We start from the raw sequence: 23,210 nt of genomic DNA, 5'->3' as shown, positions 1-23,210 counted from the left end.
AAACCAACAAAACGAACAAATCTGACTTCTAAGATTAGAAGGGTAATGTTAGAAAGGATGGGTGCATGTGGCTTTGTGGGCTTTCTGTTCCCGGCAGCTGAAGTTGTCTAGCACCCATGAGCTGATGCCCAAGGAGGTAAAATGGTCTAGTTTGGAGCCTACCAATGTTTCTCCTGGAATGAGGTTATAAAGGATGAGAGTATTGCTAGAGCACACTGGGATAATCTGGAGGGTATCTGGAATGCAAAATGAAGCTATTCAGAGCCCAAAGCAAACAGCCCAGGACTCTCTCTGTCTTAGACCCTGCATCGTCACCCAGGGCTGAGTGTGGCAAGCTCTGAGAGGCCATAGGAGTGCCAGGCATACCAGCTAGTAAGTGTGGGTCCAGCTGGGTTCTCCCACTACTGGGAGAGTTGGGCAGACCATTTAGCTAGGTGTGTGATCTTGAGTTAGGACTGAACCTCTCAGAACCTCAGGTGGTTTTTTTTATTAGCTAAAAGTGAATATACTAGCTAGCTCGTCACATAGGGTGGCTGCCAGGAATAAAGTGTGTGTGTGTGTGTGTGTGTGTGTGTGTATACACATATATAAACTATCTAGCACACAAGTAAACATCTCTAAATATTAGTTCTATTGATTCCATTCATATTATTTACAGAACCCTATTTTTAAAGCTTTAAGAAGTATGTTGAAAAGGGGTGACTTCCCATTCTCCAAAGAGAGGTGAGTGACTTCCTCTGAGTGACAGAGTCGATTAGTTCCAGTTGGAAGAAAATCCAGGTCTCTACCTCGCGGCGCTACACCCGTTTCCATCGGAAGCCACTGCACCAAGTGTCTTAACCCGTATGACAAGCGGCTCTTCCTGACAGGGCTCTCTTCTCTGTTTAATACTGACCCTGACTGCCCAGTGCTGAAACTGCTGACCGGTGCTCTGCGGGAGGCAACCTTAGGAATCCAGTAACTTTCCGCCGCTGCCACTTACAAAGTCAGGGCAGTAAACCTACCCCTTATGCGTCAATGCAGTTCATGAAGGGGCCTGATGCACAATCCAGGGTAGCACAGGTCCCTGAGGTCTGAGAAAGTGATGAAATCAAATCTTTTTTCCTTCACTAGTGTATAAAGATAACTAAGACAAACCAATACAAAAAATTAGGAGTTTGCACCCTAGCCAGTTTGGCTCAGTGGATAGAGAGTGACGGCCTGCAGACTGAAGGGTCCCGGAATCGATTCCGGTCAAGGGCACATGCCCTGGTTGCAAGCTTGATGCCCAGTAGGGGGTGTGCAGGAGGTAGCTGATCAATAATTGTCTCTCATCATTGATGTTTCTATCTTGCTCTCCCTCTCCCTTCCTCTCTGAAATCAATAAAAATATATTTTTTTAAAATTAGGAGTTTGTGAGAATGGGGGGGTGGGGGTGGGAGAGAGAGAACAAAGGAGGCAGGAATGGAGGGAGAGTGGAGAAGGGAAGGCAGGAGGAAACAGTTGTAACAAGGGATGTTGTTAAGAAAGGCTGGGATTCCAATGAGAATAGAGAATGAAAGAACAGAACCTGGAACTCAAGCCTAGTGGAGATGTTGGTTCCCGTTTTCATTTTCCTCATCTAGTCTTCAAGGTCATGAGAATATGCCTCCCAACGCCCCCCGTGGATTTTCCCCATCAATAAAGTCAGCCTGAGAACAGTACTTAGAGCACCTCAGTTGTATGTGCAGTGGACATTCCAGCAGCTCAGAGTAAAATCTAGAATCCTTGGAAGAGAAAAAGAGGGTACAGAATAGAGACGAGTCTTCCAAAATCACATATGATGTTACCTCTGCTCAAATCACAGAACCTGACTCCGATCCTCAAGGGGGATTCGAGATCCTTTAGAATTTCAGGGGAAGGCGCCGGTGGCTATGTAAAACAAATTCCCTTCTGGGTAATTAGATTTGACTCTCTAAAAACACTTCTACTCTTAAGAATGCAGCAGGACAGGTAGACTACATGGGTGAAATCTTGTTTTTCTTCCCTGAAGCAGCATCAATTAAAGAAGAAAGAGAAAAGGCTCTCTGAGTTAGTCCAGTTGACTCAAAACAGTATTCAGAACAAGGCGCTGCATGGGTTCTTAGGAGACCAAGGTTCTCATCCTGGCTCTGCTGTTCAATACGCACCTTGGATGAGATACACAGACATGAGTTTAAATTCTAACACTAATACGACCTGTGTTTGGACAAATGACTTCACCTCTCTGGGTTTCAGTCACATCACCTGGGAAATGGGGACAATGATACCTCTCTCTTAGAGTGCAGGTTAGGATTATGGGGAAGGGCTGACCTTTGCTTGGCATGCTATAAATGCTTCATACATGTGAGCTACCGCCATTATTATTTTTCGTTATCATTACAACTGGCCACTATAAACCCCCCTCTCACAAATGCTCATACAGAACTGAACTACATTTTGTTCATCGAAATCTACAGACCTTGCCACAAAGAGACGCCAGTCCCCAGCCAGCTCTCAGCAACTGTTCTCAGCTCCTGCCACCGGCAGCCAAGGTCACCCCTCTTAACCCCCCTCCACCACCAAGGGCAAGTTCCCATGCCCCTCCAGGTCATTCTTCCTTTGGAAATAAGCCTCCATGAGGAGATAACAATCTGCTTGCTCTCTTCTGGGGGGAACGGAGAGTGGGTGGAAAGGTCTTCAAACTGCCCCCAAACCCACACTCCCTGCCCCAGGCATGGGCCTGTTTCTAAGAGCCTCAATGACAAACGTGCCTTTGAGACAGAGAGACAGAAAACAAACATCTGGAGAAAACACACATCTTGAAGAGCAATGCCGAGCCCTCGCTCCGAGTCTTCATTGAAACTGGGCATAGTTTGGCAGGGTTGGCTCTTCCAAACTTCTGAACTGCTACAGAGGCATCTCAGAAACATTCCTCCGTTCTCTCATCATCCCCACACACTATGGCCATCCAAGGTGTGCTAGATGGACGTTAACCTGGGGCACCCCCTTCAAAGCACAGCCCACCAAGCCAAATGCATACCAAGGAGAAGCACTGTGTACACGGGATCATGCGTGGCTGGGCCCTGCAGGGACAGATTGCAGGGTAGGCAAAGCAGCCAGCAGAGGAAGCAGTAGCCATGGGCAATATTAACCGGGACAGGAGGTTGCTCAGTCTTCTCGACCAGAACATCGAAGTCAGCTACGGGCATTCTCCCCTCCCCAGAAACTCATGTGAACCGTTCTAAAGATGCAACTGTCAAAGGGCCAGCCAAGTGATGTGGCCAGCCCTCGGGCAGAGTGCAGTGGGGGGATGACTGTGCCGGCTCCTTAATCCCAGGCCCCTGATAACAGTCTCTCCATCTTCAGCAGGGTTCCAGACACGGATAAGCACAAGTGGGTAACCGGGCCAGGAACGAGAGGATGGAGAAGTGAGGGGCAACCCAGCCCTGCACAGGAGGAGCCACAAAGCCATTCCAGTCTCAAGCAGGAAGGTCTCCTGGACCTGGGAAGCTCACACCTTGGTCACTCGTACACTATTTTCATGATATTTGACACATCCTGGTACAAACTATCCTGTTATTTATTGGCTTAGTATCATGCTTAAATAAATGTGTTATTACGGGAAACTCTCTACCTCCCATAAATTCTAAGCCAGTATCACTTACCAAAAATAGACGTTAAAACTAGGAATAAAAACACTGCTAAGTTTTGGCTACATTTTGCTGCCTTCAGAAAGGTTCTAAAGGCTGAGCTCAGATCTGCTACCTTTGTTAAAAAGGAAGGTTACTGCAAGGCCAGAGTGGCTCAGTAGGTTGAGTGTTGTTCTGCGCACCGAAAGGTCACATGGACCTGGGCCTGTCAGAAGCCAAAGCAGGGCCCAAAGCAGAGTCACAGGAACCTGCCAGGCCCTAGGCAGCGCAGCAGAGGGAGGGGATGATGGGGATCATGAAGGACCCCTGGATCATGAGGTTGGGGTGAAGAGGGAAAGGCAGGGTAAGGAAGGTCGAATGTGGGAACAAACATGCCTTATCAGAAAATAGTACGTATCAGATGTGAGTCAAATAAGAAATGTCACATTTTCAGCTGAGCCTTTGGGAGGGAAAATAGAAAGGATGCTGCCTAGGATGGAAACCATTTTGCAGAGCTCTTAGGGCGAGTGGAAGCTAGAGCTACCTTTGCATCTCTGCCACCTACTTAATTTGTGATTTTTAGGCAAGTGAATTGATCTGTGAATTGATCTGTCTCTGGGCCTCAGTTTCTTCTGCTGAGTGAAGGTTGTAGTTCTCCAAAAAGGCCCGTTTAAGGTACAGATCATTATGCCGACCTCAAGGAGTTACTGTGAGAATTAAATGTCACGCTGCAGGGTCAGGCACTTAGAAAAGGCTCCGTAAGTGGTAAGCATTTTAAATATTAATATAATAACCCTACCTCCATGCTACCATTTCTATTTTATTGCTCTTATTATATAGATGCACAATTAAAGGCAAAGCCAAATTGCAGTACTAATAGAAGTTAGCTATTACTATTATAAACTGCCTGAGAAACGTGTGGCTCAGGACCTGAGTGCCAAGTAGAACACAGACTAAAGGAAAGTCAGTGCTTTTGAGAACGAATTCACGCCGTCTTTGGCCTGGGTTTATACGATGCTTTTGTGTTTTATTACTTTTTTGTTTTGTCTTGCGCTACTCCTTTTTAGGCCTCCACGAGCGATGGGTGAGAGCTCTCCGTGCAGATGGGAAAACGGCTCCAGCTTCGTTCCAACAGGATCCTGTGTCCATGAGTCCCAGGGCCTGTGCCAACGCCAAATGCCTGCAACATCAGGCAGGGGGGCCTGAAATTTCAACCCTTGATCCCAGGGATAACCAGGTTTAATAATTCATCCCTGAAACACGCACTTGTGTGACTACTGGCTGTGAAGCTGCACGTTAGGTTTATGGAGAAGCAAAGATGAAACAGTAGGGAAAGTAAGCCATGAACACAAGTAATAATGTGAAATCGCAAGAGGAAGGGTGAGACGATAGGCACAGTCAAATGATCAGAGGTTTGGGGAGGTGAGGAGAGAGGTGGGAAGGGTGGTGAGGGGAACAGTTGGAGCACTGAGGATTTTCAGGGCAGTGAAACTATTCCCTAAGACACTTACCAGAGGATCCATGACAGTATGGATTTGTCAAAACCCACAGGACTGTACAACAGAGTGAACTTTAATATAAAACTATGGATTGCTGTTAATAATGCATCAATATTCGTTCATCAATTGTAACACATGTACCATGCCAATATAATATGTTAACAACGAGAAACTCTGGGGTGGGGGAGTGGGCAAGAGTATATGTGAGTTCTCTGTACCTTCTAGTCAATGTTCCTGTAAACCCAAAACTGCCCTAAAAAGTAAAGCCTATTGAGAGAGAGATCCTCTGTTGGGTAGATATCAAAGAAGGTCTGAGTCTTGGGAAAATGGTTGGTCAGGACATGTAGACAAGGTCGAAGGCAATTCTAATCAGAGTGGGGTACAATAATTCCTAACTAGCACTTACTGAACACTTATGTGACAGAAACTCTTAGAAGCGTTATGTACATTTTGTTCAATTAACCCTCAATCAAATGCTATAAATTTTGTCTTGCAATTATCCCCATTGAATTGATGAAGACAGGGAATGTCAGGGAGTTCAGCTCATGGTCCAACATCACATAACCAGTCATTAGGAGACCAACTGTACCAATGCGAGAAATACATATCTGGGGGTGGGGGGAAGGGGACTGTGGAGTCGTGCAGGGTCCCTAATGCTTAAGATCCTGGAATGAGCGGTAGGTGATGCAAGAGATGGCTGGCTGGGGAGTTTGACCTTTATTAAGAATCCTGAGGAGCTGTGGAAGGATTTTGAGATTATGAGTGAAATACAATCTCAAAGTAAAAGGAAAAAGTAAGCTACCAGAATGGCCATGATGGAGATGAAGAAAGGAACTAGTTAGAAAGTCATGGCAAGTGGCAGAAAAAAAGAAAAAGAAAAAGAACCTTTATCACTTAGGTTGCCAGGAAACATATGGAATACTCAAACATATGGAATACGAAAGAGAGGTTAGCAAAGGGATCATTTAACAAAGTGTGGACAGGGTTTAGGGAAATTAAATGGATGCGCAGCATTCCGGGACCAACAGCAGGGAGTCATCACCATGCCAGGCCTGAAGACGGCGCGGGCAGGGCCTGGTTATGGGCAGTGAAGAGGGCAGTTGTGCGGAGAAGTCTGTGTGACAGGAGCTGTGCCCTTCAGTGGAGGCATGCAGCCGCTCCACAGGGACCCAGCAGGAGGGACTCAGGAGAAGTACCCTTTTCTCCATTTCCCAGTGGTACTATGTGACCAGAATCCCACCAGGCACCCAAGGGCAAAGGCAGGTCTCAGGCATGGGGCAGGGCAGAGAAAGGTGCAGAGGGTATCCAGAGGCAAGCAGGAAGTATCCAGCCCAGGCTCTGAGCATCCAGCCACGGAACATGATTTCATAAACTGCAATACAGCCATGCTATGGATTATTATGCAGCTATTTTTGTAAACAGGTTAAACGGGCATCTTGAACTGGAGATCTAAAATAAGTGCAAAATATGATTCTGTCCTTGCAAAAGCAAACAAAAAATACTCTAGGTAAATATGATTATGTTTTTGTGTGAGCAAGAGAAAGGTCTTGAAGGATGTCCACCAAGTTATTAACAGTGGGTATGGTAAGGAGCAAGGAAAGCAGAGGGAGGGGGTCCTCGGAACTTAATTTTCCCCCTCTTTCTCCTCTACTTACTTATTTGTATAATTTCACCAGTTGCACAATGTGTATGACATTTTATTACTTTTCAAAGAGGTTTAATAAAGAAAATCATAAAAAGGAAACAGAGTAAGTTGATTGCTATGGTCTACTGTGACAACAAGACTATGGGTCAGAAACTGCAGAAAAAGCTGGGATCCATTTAGCAACTGAAAGGGAATGGAAAGTGATGTGTCAAAATCGACTGGGCCCGGCTGGTCAACCTATGAACCAGGAGGTCACGGGTTCGATTCCCAGTCAGGGTACACACCTGGGTGGTGGGCTAGATCCCCAGTAGGGGACATGCAGGAGGCAGCCAGTGAATGATTCTCTCTCATCATTGATGTTTCTATCTCTCTCTCCTTCTTCCTTCCTCCCTCTGAAAAAATAAAACACACACACACACACACACACACACACACACACAAACACACACACAAAACTTCACACACATTAAAAAAAATTGAAGTTTCGAGGCAGGACAGCAGGAAGGGCCCGATAATAAAAATGGAGAACAGAAAGGAGAGTAACAAAGTGGCGGCACAGGATGATGAAAACTAATTGAGACGTGCTGGCCAACCCAAGAGCCGTGCAGCAGATAGCTAGAAGGGGAGCCTGTGCTTTGGAAGGATGGTCAGGTGCTCATGGACGTATTTCAGTTAATGTCACACTGAAAATGACTGCATCAACTGAAAGGCAACGAAGGGTAGAAGAAAGGACTCTGGAATGGGAGTCAAGAGCCCTGGATTCTGGTCATAACTCTGCGACCCCGAGCAAGGCACTTGGCCTTTCTGGGCTGCCGGCCAATGCATGGTACCCACTTCCCTCTTTTAGAAGCGTTTCTCCTCTTTGATCACTTCTGACTGGCAGCTGGCTTTGACTGAGCCTTTAGAATGACAGGGAAGTCTAGTGAATTACCACCCGACTGCTTCTCAGAAACAAGAAACTCTTTCACTAAATCTGAAAGCCAGCCAAAATGCAATTCCCAGAGGAGAAATGTGGGCTCCAGGCTTGGAATGTGTGAGCGGCACCTTCAAATGACAGGCAATTACTCCCCATCTCTTTGTGGTGGTCATGGGGATTCTTCTCCAAGTCTGACCTTATACTTTTAAAATTGGCAGGGGCTGCCTGGGGATTGTGGTTATGGGCACAAAAACCACTGGCTTATGCAACTTCCTAAAACTGTCCCGTGGTGGGTGCATTTAAGAGGACATACAGCTGCAGTGTTGCAACTCACACCACGCTGTGGTGGAAAGAGCACTTGGAGAGACGATGTGGAAGGAAGGTACTGTTTCAAAGGCCAGAGATGTCCCCCAGTTTGCTCTGCTCTGGAGTCCGGACATCACAGAGACTGGGTCTGTACAGGAGATGGGACTGGTCTATCCAGGCCTCAGCATCCACTTTGCAGCTAACGATCCCAAGTGCCAGAGCAGCCTGTTGAAATGGTGACAACAGTGGGCTTTGGAGCCCCAGTCCTGGCTGCAAAATGAGAAAACTTTGATTTGCCTCAAAGGCCTGAGGTGAGCATTAAGCCTACGTTCTGGTGCATAGTAAGTGCTCAATAATTGCACAATTCTTTTGTTCAGGCTCATGACACCGGCAGGATGGGCAAGTGTCTCGGTCTCTGTGCTGCCACGAAGCTCCAGAGCCACTGACGAGGTCAGATATGGCATGATAAACAGTACAGAAAAGCCCATTTGGGCACAGCCCTGAAGGCCAACCCTTTTTGAGGCACCTCCCATGCAAAGGGAAAAAGTAGGGGTTGAAGCCAAACAGCCAAATTCTGCCATCAGGAAGTGTGTCAGCATCCCGCTGATCAAGAATCGCCTCCCCACCCCCCCCCCAAAAAAAAAAAATTACAGCCTTGTACCCAGTGACAGTTGTTTGAGTTTTATTGAGGAAAATGATGAAGTTCTGGTTGCTAAATTTGGTCACAAAGGTCATGCTGTTGGTGACATTCCTGGACTCTGCCTTAAGGCTGTCAAAGTAGCCGTTGTCTCTCTTTTTAGCCTTAGACAAAGGCAAGGAGGAAAGGCCAAGATTATAAGTTCTGGTGACAAAAACATAGTAATAAATTTTCACATGCAAAAAAAAAAAAAAAAAAATGGACCCAAATCTTCTAAGGTTCACCTGGATGCATACCCACTCTCTCCTCCATCCCCAAAAAGTAACTTGGCTTTGCACTGCTTTTTAATTTTTACATATGCTTTAACTACCTTCCCATAAGAGCCCAGACACACTCCCTAAGATGGAGTATAGGGAGAAGAGGGAATGAAGGAGATGACTCTTTTTTCTGGCTCTTGTGTTGTTGTTAATCCTCACCTGAGGAGATTTTTTCCATTCAGAGAGAGTGGAAGAGAAGAGAAGAGAAGAGAAGAGAAGAGAAGAGAAGAGAAGAGAAGAGAAGAGAAGAGAAGAGGAGAGGAGAGGAGAGGAGAGGAGAGGAGAGGAGAGGAGAGGAGAGAAGAGAAGAGAAGAGAAGAGAAGAGAAGAGAAGAGAAGAGAAGAGAAGAGAAGAGAAGAGAAGAGAAGAGAAGAGAAACATCGATGTGAGGGAGACACATTAATTGGTTGTCTCCTGCACGCACCCCTACTGGGGCCAGGGAGCAAACCCAAAACCAGGTACGTGCCCTTGACCTGGAATTGAACCCATGATGCTTTGGTGTGTGGGCCAATGCTCTAACCACTTAGAAACACTGGCCAGGGCTTTCTGGCTCTTTCTTGACACAAGAAGCAGACAGTGATGACTGATTCTCTTGGTCACAGCCATCTATGTGCCTAGAAACCTGCATACCCACAGCTCCACTTTCATTTGCTAGATAGGTGGTTATTTTACTCTTGTGCCCCAAACTTCTCCAAGTTATATTAACATAGAAAACTACAGATGCTCTGAGAACAAGGACTTCAAGAGGTCAGGCCAGCTTTGAAGGATATAAACCCTTAAAATAAATACAATTGAGGCTCCACTTAGAAATGATCAGAGTCAGCAGTTAATCCTATAGGGAGATGTTTCTTCACCTTCAGCAGAGATCTAAGACTGTACACAATGGGCACCTCCTGGAATGTATTCAAGACTGCTTTTATTTGCAAACATCACACTGACATTACAGGAATATGTGCCCTGTACCCGGAGGCCTGCAGCCTTCACCCCTACCTGCCAAGCCATGAAGCTGTGCTCTTTCCAATAATCACCATTTAACATTGTATGGTTCTAACACCAGCTCTTCTTTTGCAAAAGTTCCAAAATGTGTGTTCTTTTTGTTTCTCTGGTCAGAACTGTTCCAAAAAGTGCTGTGACTACTGAACAGCTGCCGTTATCCTGTGCATATCAAAGCAAGATGTGGCATGTTTTAAATGGTGTCTAAAAAACAGCGAACAAGTTACAACTCTTGCAAGTCCCTCCAAGTCTTCTCAGACACAGCTGTGTTCATGTGTTTTATCATTTTTGTCCCTGTTATCCCAAGTCTTTTCATCTTTCATTCATCACTCCATTCATTCAAGGTTAGACTGAGCTAGGCCTTGGTGATACAGTGAAGAACAACACAGACATGGTCCCTATCACCAGGGAGCAGTATCGTAGCTTCTGATAATACTGTTTCCTTGACACCATCCTCCCCAAACCACTTAACCCCCCCAAAAAACACATCAGTTTACAATAAAGGAGCAGTGTGCCTTTCATCCCTTTATTTACCCATTCATTCCTCATTTAACCATTGTAAATGCCTCCTATTCACAGGACTAGGAATACAACCATGAGCAAAAGAAATTCCCTGCCATTGTACTGTATGGTTCAAAGGGCAAAGAACACATAAGCTAGGAAATGAGTATAATTTCGACAGTCTTAAGTGAAATTCAGAAAGAGGGTAAGGGGATGGTGGAGGCTTGGAAGAGTGTCTGGGTCTACCTCTAATGAGGTTTCAAAGGCATGTCTGAGAAGCTGTCTGCTGGACAGAGCTCTGAATGATCTGAGGGAGAAGTCAAGTAATGAACTGCTCCCCATTTAGAAGGAGCGGCCAGTACAGAAGTTCTGAGCTGGAGATGGACATGGCAGGTCCAAGGGGCAGTGAAAGGGGAGGATAGCTGCTGCCAAGTCACTGAGGGGCAGTGGCAGGATTGGAGTCCGGAGAGATGGAGTCAGGGCCAGCACACGTGGAACCCTGAGAGCCATTCCAAGTGCAATAGATGTATTAGCAGAGGTGTGATTGGATCTGATTTATATTTTTAAAGGATCACGTGGGGTGATTCAACTAGGGGGGGCCTTGCAATCAGATGACAAAGGCTTGAGCTAGGGTGATAAAAATGGTGGGGAGTGGTTGAATTAATATTCTAGTCTAAAGGTAGAGGCAACGAAATTGCACAGCTAGTCTAAGACTGGCTTAACTGGGGCTTAACCCCAGCGTATGCTGGAAACAAAGCCCAGTGAACTCTTAACTTGATTATGTCTTCTTACTAATAAAGTCCAATTGGGTTTAAACCTATACATTTAAGCACGGACAGACCACACAACTTTGAACCAGGGGGGACACAGTTGTGAGAGAACCTTCTACATTCAATCTTTAAAGCCGCTCATATTTCTCCTATCATGACAACTGGGTTTACCAGCAGCTCCAGTTAATTGGAATTTGTTTCTCTGGTAAATTGCATATTTCTCAGGTCTTATTCTTAAAATACTTCTAAAAGATGTCACTGTAAAATTCTGGCACAGACAGTTTCCACATCTGCTCATATTACAGATGTATGGATCTGGTTTCCTGCTTCAGCAAATATGACCCAATGCTGGTAATAGATACTCCTTTGATGGGTTAGATGTCTTCGGGGCCTAGGGTCCATCACTACCAACATTAATTCTTTATTATGTGTATCTGTCTGTTTTAACATGCAAAGGTGTAAGCAACTGGGAAGACTTAGTCCTGAGGCTCAAATACCTTGGTTATCTTTTTAAGTTTCCCCGATTGCTGTTTTCATTCTAAAATCAGGGACCCAAAATTTCCTGTCCAATCAATTAAGCAGATTACAGGTCATTTTTTAAAGTTAACAATAAGAAAAAAAAATATTAACTTTAAAAAACTTGATGGCAATGTTTACTAAACAGCTTGGATTAACTTCCTCATTGGGAAGGAGCAGAGTGTTCTAAGTGAAGGTTTTAAAGTCAGACAATGGGGTGAATTTGGAGCTAATTCCACCCGCTAGTTAATAACCATGTAACTTTCTGAGCCTCAGTTTCTGCATCTGTAAAGTGGGTCTGTAACTATAACCCAGGCATGTTATAAGGATGGAATGAGACACCGTATATAAAACCATGCCTGAACATCAGTAGCATGGGCTCTGGCATGGCATGATCCCTTATAAAATTATCTGGGTTTCCCTTTCCTGTTTGTTGAGAACTTCTCACCTTTAATGTTAGTTTTTTGTTTCTTAATATATTTTTACTATTTTCAGAGAGGAAGGGAGAGGGAGAGAGAATCATTGATTGGCTGCCTCCTGCATGCCCCTTACTGGGGATTAAGCCTGCAACCTGGGCATGTGTCCCAACTGGGAATCGAACCATGATGTCCTGGTTCATAGGTCTATGCTCAACTACTGAGCAACACAGGCCAAGCTGTTTTTGTTTATCCTCACCCAAGGATTTTATAGAGAGGAAGAGAGATTGGTTGCCTCCCATTCTCACCCTAAGCTGGGATCAAACCCGCACGCAACCTTTGGTGTATGGGATATGCTCCAACCAACTAAGCTACCTGCCTGGGCTGAAGTTTTGAGTTTTTATATGTCTTTGTTCTTAACTTCCCCCCTGTATAGTTTGCCAGGGCTGCCATACAAAGTATCAAAGGCTGAGTGCCTTAAATTTAAACACCAGAAATTTATTTTCTCACAATTCTGGAGGCTAGAAGACCAAGATCAAGGTGTGTGGGGGCAGTTGGTTTCTTCTGAGGCCTCTCTCCTTGGCTTATAAATGGCCCTCTTCTCCTTTCTGTCTTCACAGGGTCTTGTCCTGTGTGTGCCTGTGTGCTAACCTCTCCTCATAAGGACACCAGTCCTACTGGAGCAGGGCCCACCCCGATGACCTCATTTAAATTAATTACCTCTTTGAAGACCCTATCTCCAACAGTCGCATTCTGAGATACTAGAGATTAAGACTTCAACACATGAATTTTGAGGGGACAAATTCAGATCACAACAGCCCCTCACATTCCCCCATTCCCGTCAAAAAGAGTGTAAGAAAAGCACTGAGTCAAAGCAAGAGAAATGAATCCTAAGCTTTGTGTGTGTTTTTGGTTTGTTTCATTTTTTTCCCCTTTTTTAAAAAATAGGACTATTTTGCTGTGTGACCTTTGGCAAGTTATTTTCCCTCTTTGGCCCATATTTTCTTAATCATTAAAATGAGAGGGTTTAGAATAGCGGATTCCTTATTTCTCTTCCTGCCCTTAACCGAGCAAGGCTAAGCTTTTCCCACAATTTTTCCCAGCAAAAAGGGGTCTGAGAAAGAGCAGGCAATGGAGTAATTGAAATAAAACTAAACAAAACGAAAACATACCTTCTTTGTGGAATAAACTGAGGAGGAAGCCTCTGGAAGCAGAGGATTCTATTCAATTGCTTTCAAACCTAAGTTGTTTAAAGCCCTTACTCTAAGGCCATAATTTAAAGCAATTTAGTTGGATAAGCCAGAAACCCCACTCTGAGTTTATCAATATCCCCAAACAAAGTAATCTCATCAGGCTTTGGGGCACGGATTGGCTTTGAGGGGCAAGGGTGTACGATTTCAAACAAAGGTCACCTTGAAAGAATTAAGGGGTGGGGTTAAAAACAAACACACACACACACAGAAATTGTCAAATTAAAACCAGCTTCCAAGCGTATAAGTTAAGCCATTAGGGAGAGGGGGAAAGGACTGGGCATGTTTTCCTTCCAGCTGTGTAGCTTCAGCTCCTAAGACACTGTGTACCTCTACAATGTCAACAGCCTCAACAAGACAGGGAGGCAAGGATGGGTGGTGGAGAGAAAACAAAATGCTCACTTGGGAGGGAAAACAGATTTCCTTGGAAGATGGCACAACTGCTGAAGCAACTGGAGCGATAACAAGAGGATAAGACTAAGATTAAAGATGCTGGGATTCAGATCTATAGTCTGATACCCATGAGCTGAGCAACTTCAGGCAAGTTATTCCACCTCTTGTCCTGGGGTAGCTTTGAATTTAACTTCAACTAAAGAGCAGCATCTGAAAATGAATCCAGCATCTCATTGTTGTTGTTAATGCCAAGACCTTGGAAACCAACAAAAACAAAATAACAAACAAAAAAATAAAACTAAATAAAATAGGATTAATTTAACCAGATCCCCAAGCACAAGGATAATATGTAGGTATTCAAAATTATGTTAAAGGAGACTATTTAAAACATGGGAAAATGTCATAACATGTTGTGGAATGAAAAGCAGGATGTAAAACAACAATAATAATATGTGGTACCATTTTAATTAATGACTTATATAGTCATAAGAAAAAATCCTAGATGGGTATGTTCATAAAGTTTACAATGTCTAGCTCTGATTCATTTCATGTTAGCTTATTTTTATTGTCCTCATTTTGTTTCCTTGTGGGGTTTTTTTGGTACATATTTCTATAACTACTCATACATTTTTTTTGAATTTGAAATAAGTTTTTTTCTACTCAATTGTAAAATCTCAGTGCCCTACAGTAAACCAGATGCCAGAAAAAGCCCTAATTCATTCAGCCCTATTTGGGTCTTGGTTTCCTCATCTGTAAGGGAAGGCTGAATTAAAATCAACTCTAAGGAGGCTCTGACAATGAATTTCACAGAGCCAGGTTAAGTCTAAACCTCCATGGAATATTGCTTAGGATTTACCAAGTAGCTGGGGAGGCCCAACTGGCGTGGCTCAGTGGTTGAGCATCGACCTATGAACCAGGAAGTCACAGTTCGATTCCCAGTCAGGGCACATGCCCATGTTGCAGGCTCCATCCCCAGTAAGGGGTGTGCAGAGGCAGCCTATCAATGATTCTTTCTCTCTCATCATTGATGTTTCTATGTCTCTCTCCCTCCCTCTCTTTTCCTCTTTGAAATCAATAAAAATATATTTTAAAAAAATAAGCTGGGGAGTGCAGCATGGGGTGTGGGATGAGAAAGTGGAATTCAAATCCATGTTAAGAAGAATCCCTCATTGGTAATTTTGCTAATTCAAGCAAAAGAGCTTTCAGTGCTGAGGGGAGGAGGGGGGGCACATCCCTGGCAAGTTGACTGCGTAATACAACAGTGTGGAGCTGCCCGGAAGCAAGGCTGTTCCTCATGGGAAGGCTGAAGAGCTTCCAGCACCAGCCAGTGCTCCTGCATGGAACCCCAAGCAGAGGAGGGCACCCCCTGGCTCCCACAGGCAGAACTCCTCACTCATGCCTCAGGGGAAACAGGGATAGAGAAGGACTCAACCCTTCACTTGCAGTAAAGTGAAGTCCAGTCTGAACCAACATCTCATGACCCCGGAGGTGGGAGAAGATAAGAGAAGTTAGAATTCAAGGTAGCACCATATAATGGAGTTAAAAATGTGGGCTCTGAGTCTGTTGGAATTTTGGTTCCACCAGTTAAGGCTTGTGTGATCTCAGGCAAACTTCCAGATGTCTTTACATTTTCTCATCAGTAAAATGGGAGGCCTAGTTGGAAATCGATCTACCAAATTGAGTTGTCTAAAGGATTACATGAGATAATGGATGAGAAGCACTTACTATAGGATACAACAAATGCTAATTCTTATTGTAGTTATATTCTAGATTAGATGCTCCTGTGATAAGCATCACATGGCTAGGCCCCGAGTCGATGGTCAATAACTATTCCTTCAATCAAAAAATAGCAAAATACTGTTATTATAGCTGATTATATAATATATTAGAGGCCCGATGCATGAAAATTCGTGCAAGAGTAGGATTTCCTTCCTCCAGCTGCCGGCACCAGCTTCCCTCCGGCACCCAGGACCTGGGCTTCCCTCCTCCGGCTGCCCGCAGGCACCCGGGACCCAGGCTGGCTTCCATCTGGCCCAGCTTCGTCAGGAAGGATGTCCAGAATGACATCCAGAAGACGTCCGGTCTAATTAGCATATTACCCTTTTATTATTATTATTATTATTATTATTATTATAGATGATACACTCTAATACATAAAGTACTTCAAATGCTTTCTGATCAAAGGGTTTAGGTTCCATGAATACACTTTCATTTTGCCTTCCATCATAGATGCTCCTTTTAAAAGGATCCAGTAATTATTAGCAAACATAGATTGCTGAGACCATGAACTGTACAAGTTTACAAACAGAGATGAGCTTGGTAAAATGTATTCCACTGTCCCCTCCCCTCAAACCAAAGAATGGATGTTAGAATAAAAGCCAATGACAGGAAAAGCTCCAAATAGAAGCCTAGAGAAAGTTGACAGATGTGGTAAGGTGAGGAACTAAAGATCTTTAAGAAAACAAACACGCAAGCAAACAAGCATTCCATTGAAATGGCCAGCTCTGACAGGGGAACACAAAAGACCTACGGGCCGCTCCTTGGGCCGCTCCTTGACCGAGCTTTGTGAATGGCGGAGTGGGCTGTACACATGCAGAATGGCCTATGGAATCGCAGCTGATCACTCTAATGACTGTGCTTTCTGCGCCAAGGCAGAAGCAGCTTAAGTTAAAAATCTGTGTCAGATCCTGTTTCAAAAAGTCATGGTGACAATTATCTCCATTTGGACAAAGACCTATTAATTCTGTTAATTCTTTTAAATCATTTGCAGTAAGAGAAAAGATGGTTCTGCTTGCAAGCAAGAAGTACCCAGGCAGGCCCCTGAAACAGGCTGAGAATGAGACCCGATGCAGAATTTGGGAGAAGAATGGATGGAGGCCAGGAACAAGAAGTACCACTGATGGATGGCCTCCCTGGCACATTTGCCCGTCAGGTCCCCGGCTACAGTGAACTCTGCGTTTTCTACTAAAGGAATGTCATGCTTCTCTTGGCCGGTGATCTTATTCTAAAAAGTTTTCAGTGACAGGGAGGATGGTGTACAAGCGCAAACGCATGCACATTCAAATCATTTTCTCCCTTGAAATTATTCTCGCAAAGTAAGTGTTAAATGTATCCATTCATTCAACAAATATGTACAGAAGGCTTACTATGTGCCAAAGACTAAATACTGGAGATTCAGTGGTAACAAAACAGAAACCATCCATCATGGAGCATCCATGGCATTACTTGGCCTTTGGGGAGGGTTATTTCTATTGGATGTCAGCCATCACATTTAAAATACTGGCAAGGGCAGCTGAACAGTGCTTGGTGAGTATATACAGACTGGGAGTTGTTTTCTGTTGTTTGTTTGACCAGTCTAGATTTGGGGCAATTGTTGGCTTTGTGCCCTTATCAATGGTAGCCTTATCCACAAGAGAGACTGTATGTGCCAGCAAGTAGATCATGGTATCACTTTAATAACACTCATTTGAATTAATTCTAACACTCTGCTAAGGAAAGAACCTACCAATCATCATTATTCCATTTCTCTCCTGCACAGTCTATTAACCAAGTCCTCTGTCTGAATGAGAAAAAGGCTGGGATTTTAAGGGTAAAAAAGCAACCAAAGACCCTTATATCCAACACAGATGTTGGCTGGTCTTGCTGAGCTTAAGCCAACAACTGTTCTCTCATCCATTTTCTCACTGCTCTCCCTTCCCTGGTGGGGAGGGCTTAGAACTCCTCTCTGTGAATCTGGAACTAAGTGGAGAGGGGCTGACCACGATCTCATGAGGAAATAGAAGACAACATAAAGGCTCATGGAGTCTTTTGCACTGGCAGGGACTTTAGGGATCATCTAGTTCAGTGCCCTCGACTGACTGCTACAGAATCTGAGAAGGATAATAAGGGTTGGCCTAAAGTCACAGGTCAATGAGAGGCAAGGACAGGCTGAACCACAAGGTGCTGACACTCCATCCGGGGTTCTCTTTCTTCCCCTGCATCCCAAAACAAGAGGGATCCTTTTCTCTACTAGTCAGAGGAACTCCTCTCTTAAAAGATAAAATCTCATTTTATCCTTCAAATCTCACTGTCCAGTGCTTCCATAGGAAAGGAAAGGAGATTGATGAAGCCATAAGAAACGTGTCTTTGAATTCCAGATGTCCCGGTTAGGTTCCTGGGCCACCGGAGAGTGGAGCTCCCGCTTCTGGGTGCGTCCAGGGTCTGTCTCTCTGCCTGGCTGGATGGGAACAGGGAGCCTGGCTCTGTCTATGTCCAGGAAGAGGACAGGAACACAGAGTGAAAAGGGGCGTTGGGCCCACATCTGCACTTAGGCCAGGGAGAAAAGCAGCATCTGTTTTTCCATCCTTTTCCACTCATACATGCTCCTGGGCAACAGCCAGAAGCGAACTCAGACAGCTGGCAGAGCAACGCATGGACCACTGTCAGGAAGCCGTGCACTCAGTTGTTGTTCCAATGGTGATGTGATAGGCTTGGCCGGGCCATCCCCACTCCTTCTGTCCTGTGAGTGCTGACCGACTTGGTGAGCTAACAGGAGTGGACAGCTGGAGGTGATGGGAAGTGGGGATAGTCACCTGTGGGTATGGAGTTACTGCTTTCTTGCCTGTGACACTAACTCATCTCTGAAGGGATCCATCCCAAGATCTTGCTTTTCCAGCAGTGTGACTTGAGTCAAGTTATTCAATCTCTCTGAGCCTCTATCCAGACCACAAAATGATGGTGAATAATTGCAGCTACAGGAGTTGTCACGAGTTAAATGAGATAATCCATGTAGTGTGTGCTAAGGCACTGAATAAATAGTAGGCATTTAATAATAACTCCACTATGCTTTGTCCCGTCTTTCTAACCACTGAGTTCCCCACAATCTAGACTAGGGCCAACAGAATAGGTCAGGTGGAGAATCTTCCTATCCCACTAAACTATTTTTTGGTCTATTTCACATACTGAGATAGACACATATTGAGTCTGATGAGAGAGGGATTTCACAGCAGAGGAGTTGGAAATCCTTTCTTTCCCAGGGTCTTTCCCATTTGGTTCAGGGTCTTTCCCATTTGGTTCACACTAGCCTACAGAAAATGGGAGAACAGGTAGAGAGGGGCATTGCTTTGAGGAGGGAGTAACCAGGGAGCAGTCCAGGCCTCCAGTTAACGTCCATCCTCGGAGGCGATGACATATTCAAATCTCCAGTCCCCTTATGATTAGAAGCGCTGATTTAATCAAAGACGTGCACATTTCCATCCCAGGGAGACAGTCCCACGACTGTAAACATATTGTCATTTTTTCAAATGCAATAAGCAGACATAAGTAGTTCTATGAAAGATGTCAATACATAAAGAACAGAGAGCCTGTTATGATCTGAAGAGATTTTTGTACTTTTTCAAACTCAATTTTATTTTTTTCCAACTGAGGAGAAAGGGCAGAGAAAAAGCCACTGGACAGGAAGCTGTGAAGAAATTGCTAGAAAGGGGATTTGTAACCTGTGTTGCTCCAGGCTAGAAGCTGATTAGGACGGAAAACAATCCAGTTCCACTAAGAAAAGTGTCCTTTATTTGGATTGAGGGAGAGTCTCTGTCTGCAAGTCCAGAGGCGATCTAAAGGCCTCTCTTAGATTGTCACAAATGAATGCCAAGATAATTCTGAGGAACATTGTAACATAACTAGAGCAGGGGAGGAAAAATAATGGTTTTTATATAACTTTGTGCTCATTTTTGTCTGTTTTTGAAAAGTAGTATTTTTTTAAAGTTTCCTAAGTAGTCTCTTTCTACTCTAGACATTGTCAAGTCTTCCTTTATTCATTTCCACATTCCAAAGTGGTTGAGATTGTATAAATAAATCAGTGTTTACTCTCTTGGCTACATCCGGGGTTCACAGACCACTTTCATGGGCACTCATTTGAGCCTTTCAACAGCCCAGTGAGATAAGCAGGATGGATTTTTATTTATAAACTGACAGCTCTACCACGGAGACTTGAATATTCTCAGGAAACCTATTTCCTTAGAATTCCCCCAAGTGCCCAGCTGGCTCCCTCCGTTACTAATAGCTCTTTATTCACCTGAGGCGTTTTGCTGCTCTTTGAGAAAGAGAAATAACCTGGCTGAGAATCAGACCTGCTCACATACCTGCTCAAAATATAAAGTACAATGAGCACCCCAGGCAGGGCCTGGGCTGAGATTTCCAGATACCTAAGATGCTTTCCATTCCTACATCTTTGATAGTTTTCCTCTGTCTTTTACGCTGGAATTGACCTTACATGGACAGAGCTGACTTTGATGACCTCTCTTCCTTCGGTCTCCCAAATGCTAGTCCTCCATCTCCTCATATCTGCTCCCAATCCAAAGTGGGAGGAAGAGGAAGACATAGATCCAGGGGCGGGGCTGCACTTTCCCCTGCTCCACTGTTACAGACACCTGGGTATCCCCCCAAGTCCCTAAGCATCCCCCCTTACTTCTCCTCCAAAACAATTCTCATGACCCCCACAGCACTCACAATCACCCCCAGCGCTCAGACTAGGTGCCCTAGACAGAACTCTCCAGGTCCCGTTCCAACTGAGGATGTAATCCGGCAATTCCCAAACATCACACACAAATGGCCCAACCTCCGAGGCAGGGGAAATGCATTAATTATCTGCCAGAATGTATTTACAGAAATCCAATTAGTATTCACAAAAAGCCAGCTCTCTGGGATTGGTCTCCCAGAGGGAATTCCGGAGTTCTAGCTACAACCTTTCAACACCTCCGCTGCAGGTGCCTCTGGGAGGCTAGGCTGTAGCTGTTACCCGGGCGGCTGAGGTTGTGCAGTCAGACACGACCTGGATTTCATTTCCAGCTTTGCCCCCAAAGTCTCACTGTGTAACACTGGGTAACTGACTTCGCCTAGTTATCTGTGTTTCAACTTCCCTAACTGTGAAATGGTTTTTTGCGGAGACTCTAAGAGACTAGTACATGGAAAGCACTGCACCTACGCGTTAGCTCCCTACCACTCCGGCGGTCAGCTTCAAGTTGTAGCTTATATCAGAGGAGAACTGTGATTATCCAAATATTCTGCCTGTAGCATTGATATGGTAGCTACCATCCCTAAAACTGGCATTTATATTTAGTGACTATAAAAAGGAAGAGGGACCATGTTACAGAATTGATTGACAATGACCAATGCTTCACAAGTTCTACTAGGAGTAGACACTGTCTGAGTCTTTCTTCTAAACTAGTGGTTGGCAAACCGCCGCTCGCGAGCCACATGCGGCTCTTTGGCCCCTTGAGTGTGGCTCTTCCACAAAATACTACGTGTGGGCGTGCACGTACAGTGCGATTGAAACTTCGTGGCCCATGCGCAGAAGTCGGTTTTCGGCTCTCAAAAGAAATTTCAATCGTTGCACTGTTGATATTTGGCTCTGTTGACTAATGAGTTTGCCGACCACTGTTCTAAACCATCTGCCCCACCAACCCCAAGCAACAGTGATGGCAGAAGCAGAGACATGTACTTTGATTTCAGCTAGGTGTACAGGTGTGCGTCCTGCCTCTAACATTGTAGCTCTGACCTGGGCCAAATGCACTGGATTTTCAGGTAGTTTTTTTAAATCTGCACAATCAGGATATCTGTAATACCTCTCAGTGTCGATTCAGGGATGCAATGAGACAATGCATGTAATAAACACTCAATGGGTGTGAGCTAGTCTCCTTAGGAACGCTTTTTAATTCATTTCTTGATTTACCAGATCATCATTGGGTGTCCATGTGTTAGGCCCCGCGCTAGTTAGTGGAGACAGAGGTGAATGACAATACAAGGGCCCTGCTCCAAAATGCCAGTGTCTGACATCTAGAAACTAGGACTAGTCTTGAGGAAGGCTGTTCAGGTCATGCACACAGACAGATGACCTAGGAAGGCACCATGACAGCTGAGGCCTGAGATACTCACAGGGAAAGCCCCAAACCCATTCTCCAGCCACAGAGAAACCCCCACCCTCTCCAGGAAACCCATGAAAACAGGGTAGTGAGAGGCTTTAATCTCAGGAGGGCAGCACAAATAGGTGGGAGGAAAGGCAACAAACAAAACCTTTCTGAGGCCCCCCAAATTGTGGCGGGGGGGGGGGTGCCTGGGAAGGTAGAGGGTGCAGGGCCAAGAAAGATTGTCCCCACCCATCCTCAAATTAAAGTAACATTTCAGCTACTGGGTGGGGCAGCCTTCACAGGAAGGAATATGGAGAGGATAATAAACTTAATTCAAATTCCACAATCTTACCATTAAAAAATACTAGAATTGACAGTAGGGGATATATGTTATATTTAAATCTTTAATCATATTTTCTGTGTGTGTGTGTGTATATATATATATATATATATATATATATCCATGTTTTATGTTAATTGTGGAGATAAACATCTCAACCTTGGTATATGTGGATAACCATAATCATCTCTAGACTGCAAAAGTAGAAAAGTATTTTATTCTGAAATAGAATCCTTGTTCGTGGAAATATAACACAAAGCATAAAAAAAAAATCTACAAATGAATTTCTTGCTCCCAAAGACCAGTATCCCGCTCACTCCTGCCCTACCCCTCTTGCCCCCCTCCCCTTTCAACAATGAATATCAGGCAGCCTGGGTTGAAGAATTCACAGCCATTGTACATTCCTGTCACAGCTGCTGGAGACACAGCCCCAGCTTCAAGCAGAGGCTGCTATGCAGCACCACGCCCCACGCGCAGAAGAGAAAGGATGGAAGCCGCACTGAAAATGAAGGATGCACCCCAGGAAGAGCATCCAAAAGGAACAAAAGGGAACCCCTCGCAAACCTGGCCCTGAGATTAGGACACAGCCACACACATGGTGGCTTCTACGGCAGGTAAGTTATCAGGGCTATATTCCTGCATCTTTCCTTAAGGGTGGCTTAAATGATGCCTAGAAGAATGGGCGTGGCCCTCAATGCCATATCACAGGCTAAGTCCATAAGAACCATTGCAATCTTCAGACTAGGGAGGTGGGGAAATCTGTTCTCTGCTTATCCCAACCAGGAGAACTGGCAAATGCATACTGGATGTAAGGCAAGTGGCATATATGCACCGTACCTCCTGTATATAGCATGACAGCTGGGCGCATCTCCTCTGAGTTAGGGAAATAAGTATCAACAGTGAGCTTTTGTCCCAATCAGCCTTTTCTTGTTTACTATACCCTCCACAGCTCTTTGCAAAAGCAATTGGCTCTGAGAAAATACTGTGCGTTGTAAATGACCTACAATGTTTCTTCAATAATGTGAAGTTAATGGCATCAAGTAATGAATGGTAAAGAAGGATGGGTTTAAACCCATCCCCTCTACCTGACAAAAGGATCCCTACCCATCCCAACGCTTTCCCTGGAGGGGAGTGTTTCTTCCCTGGGACCAGGTAAACAGCAGTAGGGGTGGGGCACACTTGTGTGGCATGAAGTGCAAGTGCATGAAAAATGTAGGATGCT

General features: G+C 44.8%; 1 protein-coding gene and 1 pseudogene across 3 annotated transcripts in view; one reads left to right on the top strand and one right to left on the bottom strand.

The window, feature by feature from the left end:
- DPYSL3 (dihydropyrimidinase like 3) overlaps nucleotides 1–23,210 on the bottom strand; it is a 108,706-nt gene that overhangs the window by 36,247 nt on the left and 49,249 nt on the right. The window lies entirely within an intron of this gene.
- LOC308250551 (small ribosomal subunit protein uS12-like) lies at nucleotides 8,370–8,812 on the top strand (annotated as a pseudogene). The gene has a single exon. The product of its transcript is annotated as a small ribosomal subunit protein uS12-like (transcript).

This window comes from Plecotus auritus (genome assembly GCF_963455305.1).
Source record: "Plecotus auritus genome assembly, chromosome: 6".
Lineage (NCBI taxonomy): Eukaryota > Metazoa > Chordata > Mammalia > Chiroptera > Vespertilionidae > Plecotus > Plecotus auritus.
This window is presented reverse-complemented; position numbering and strand designations above follow the sequence as displayed.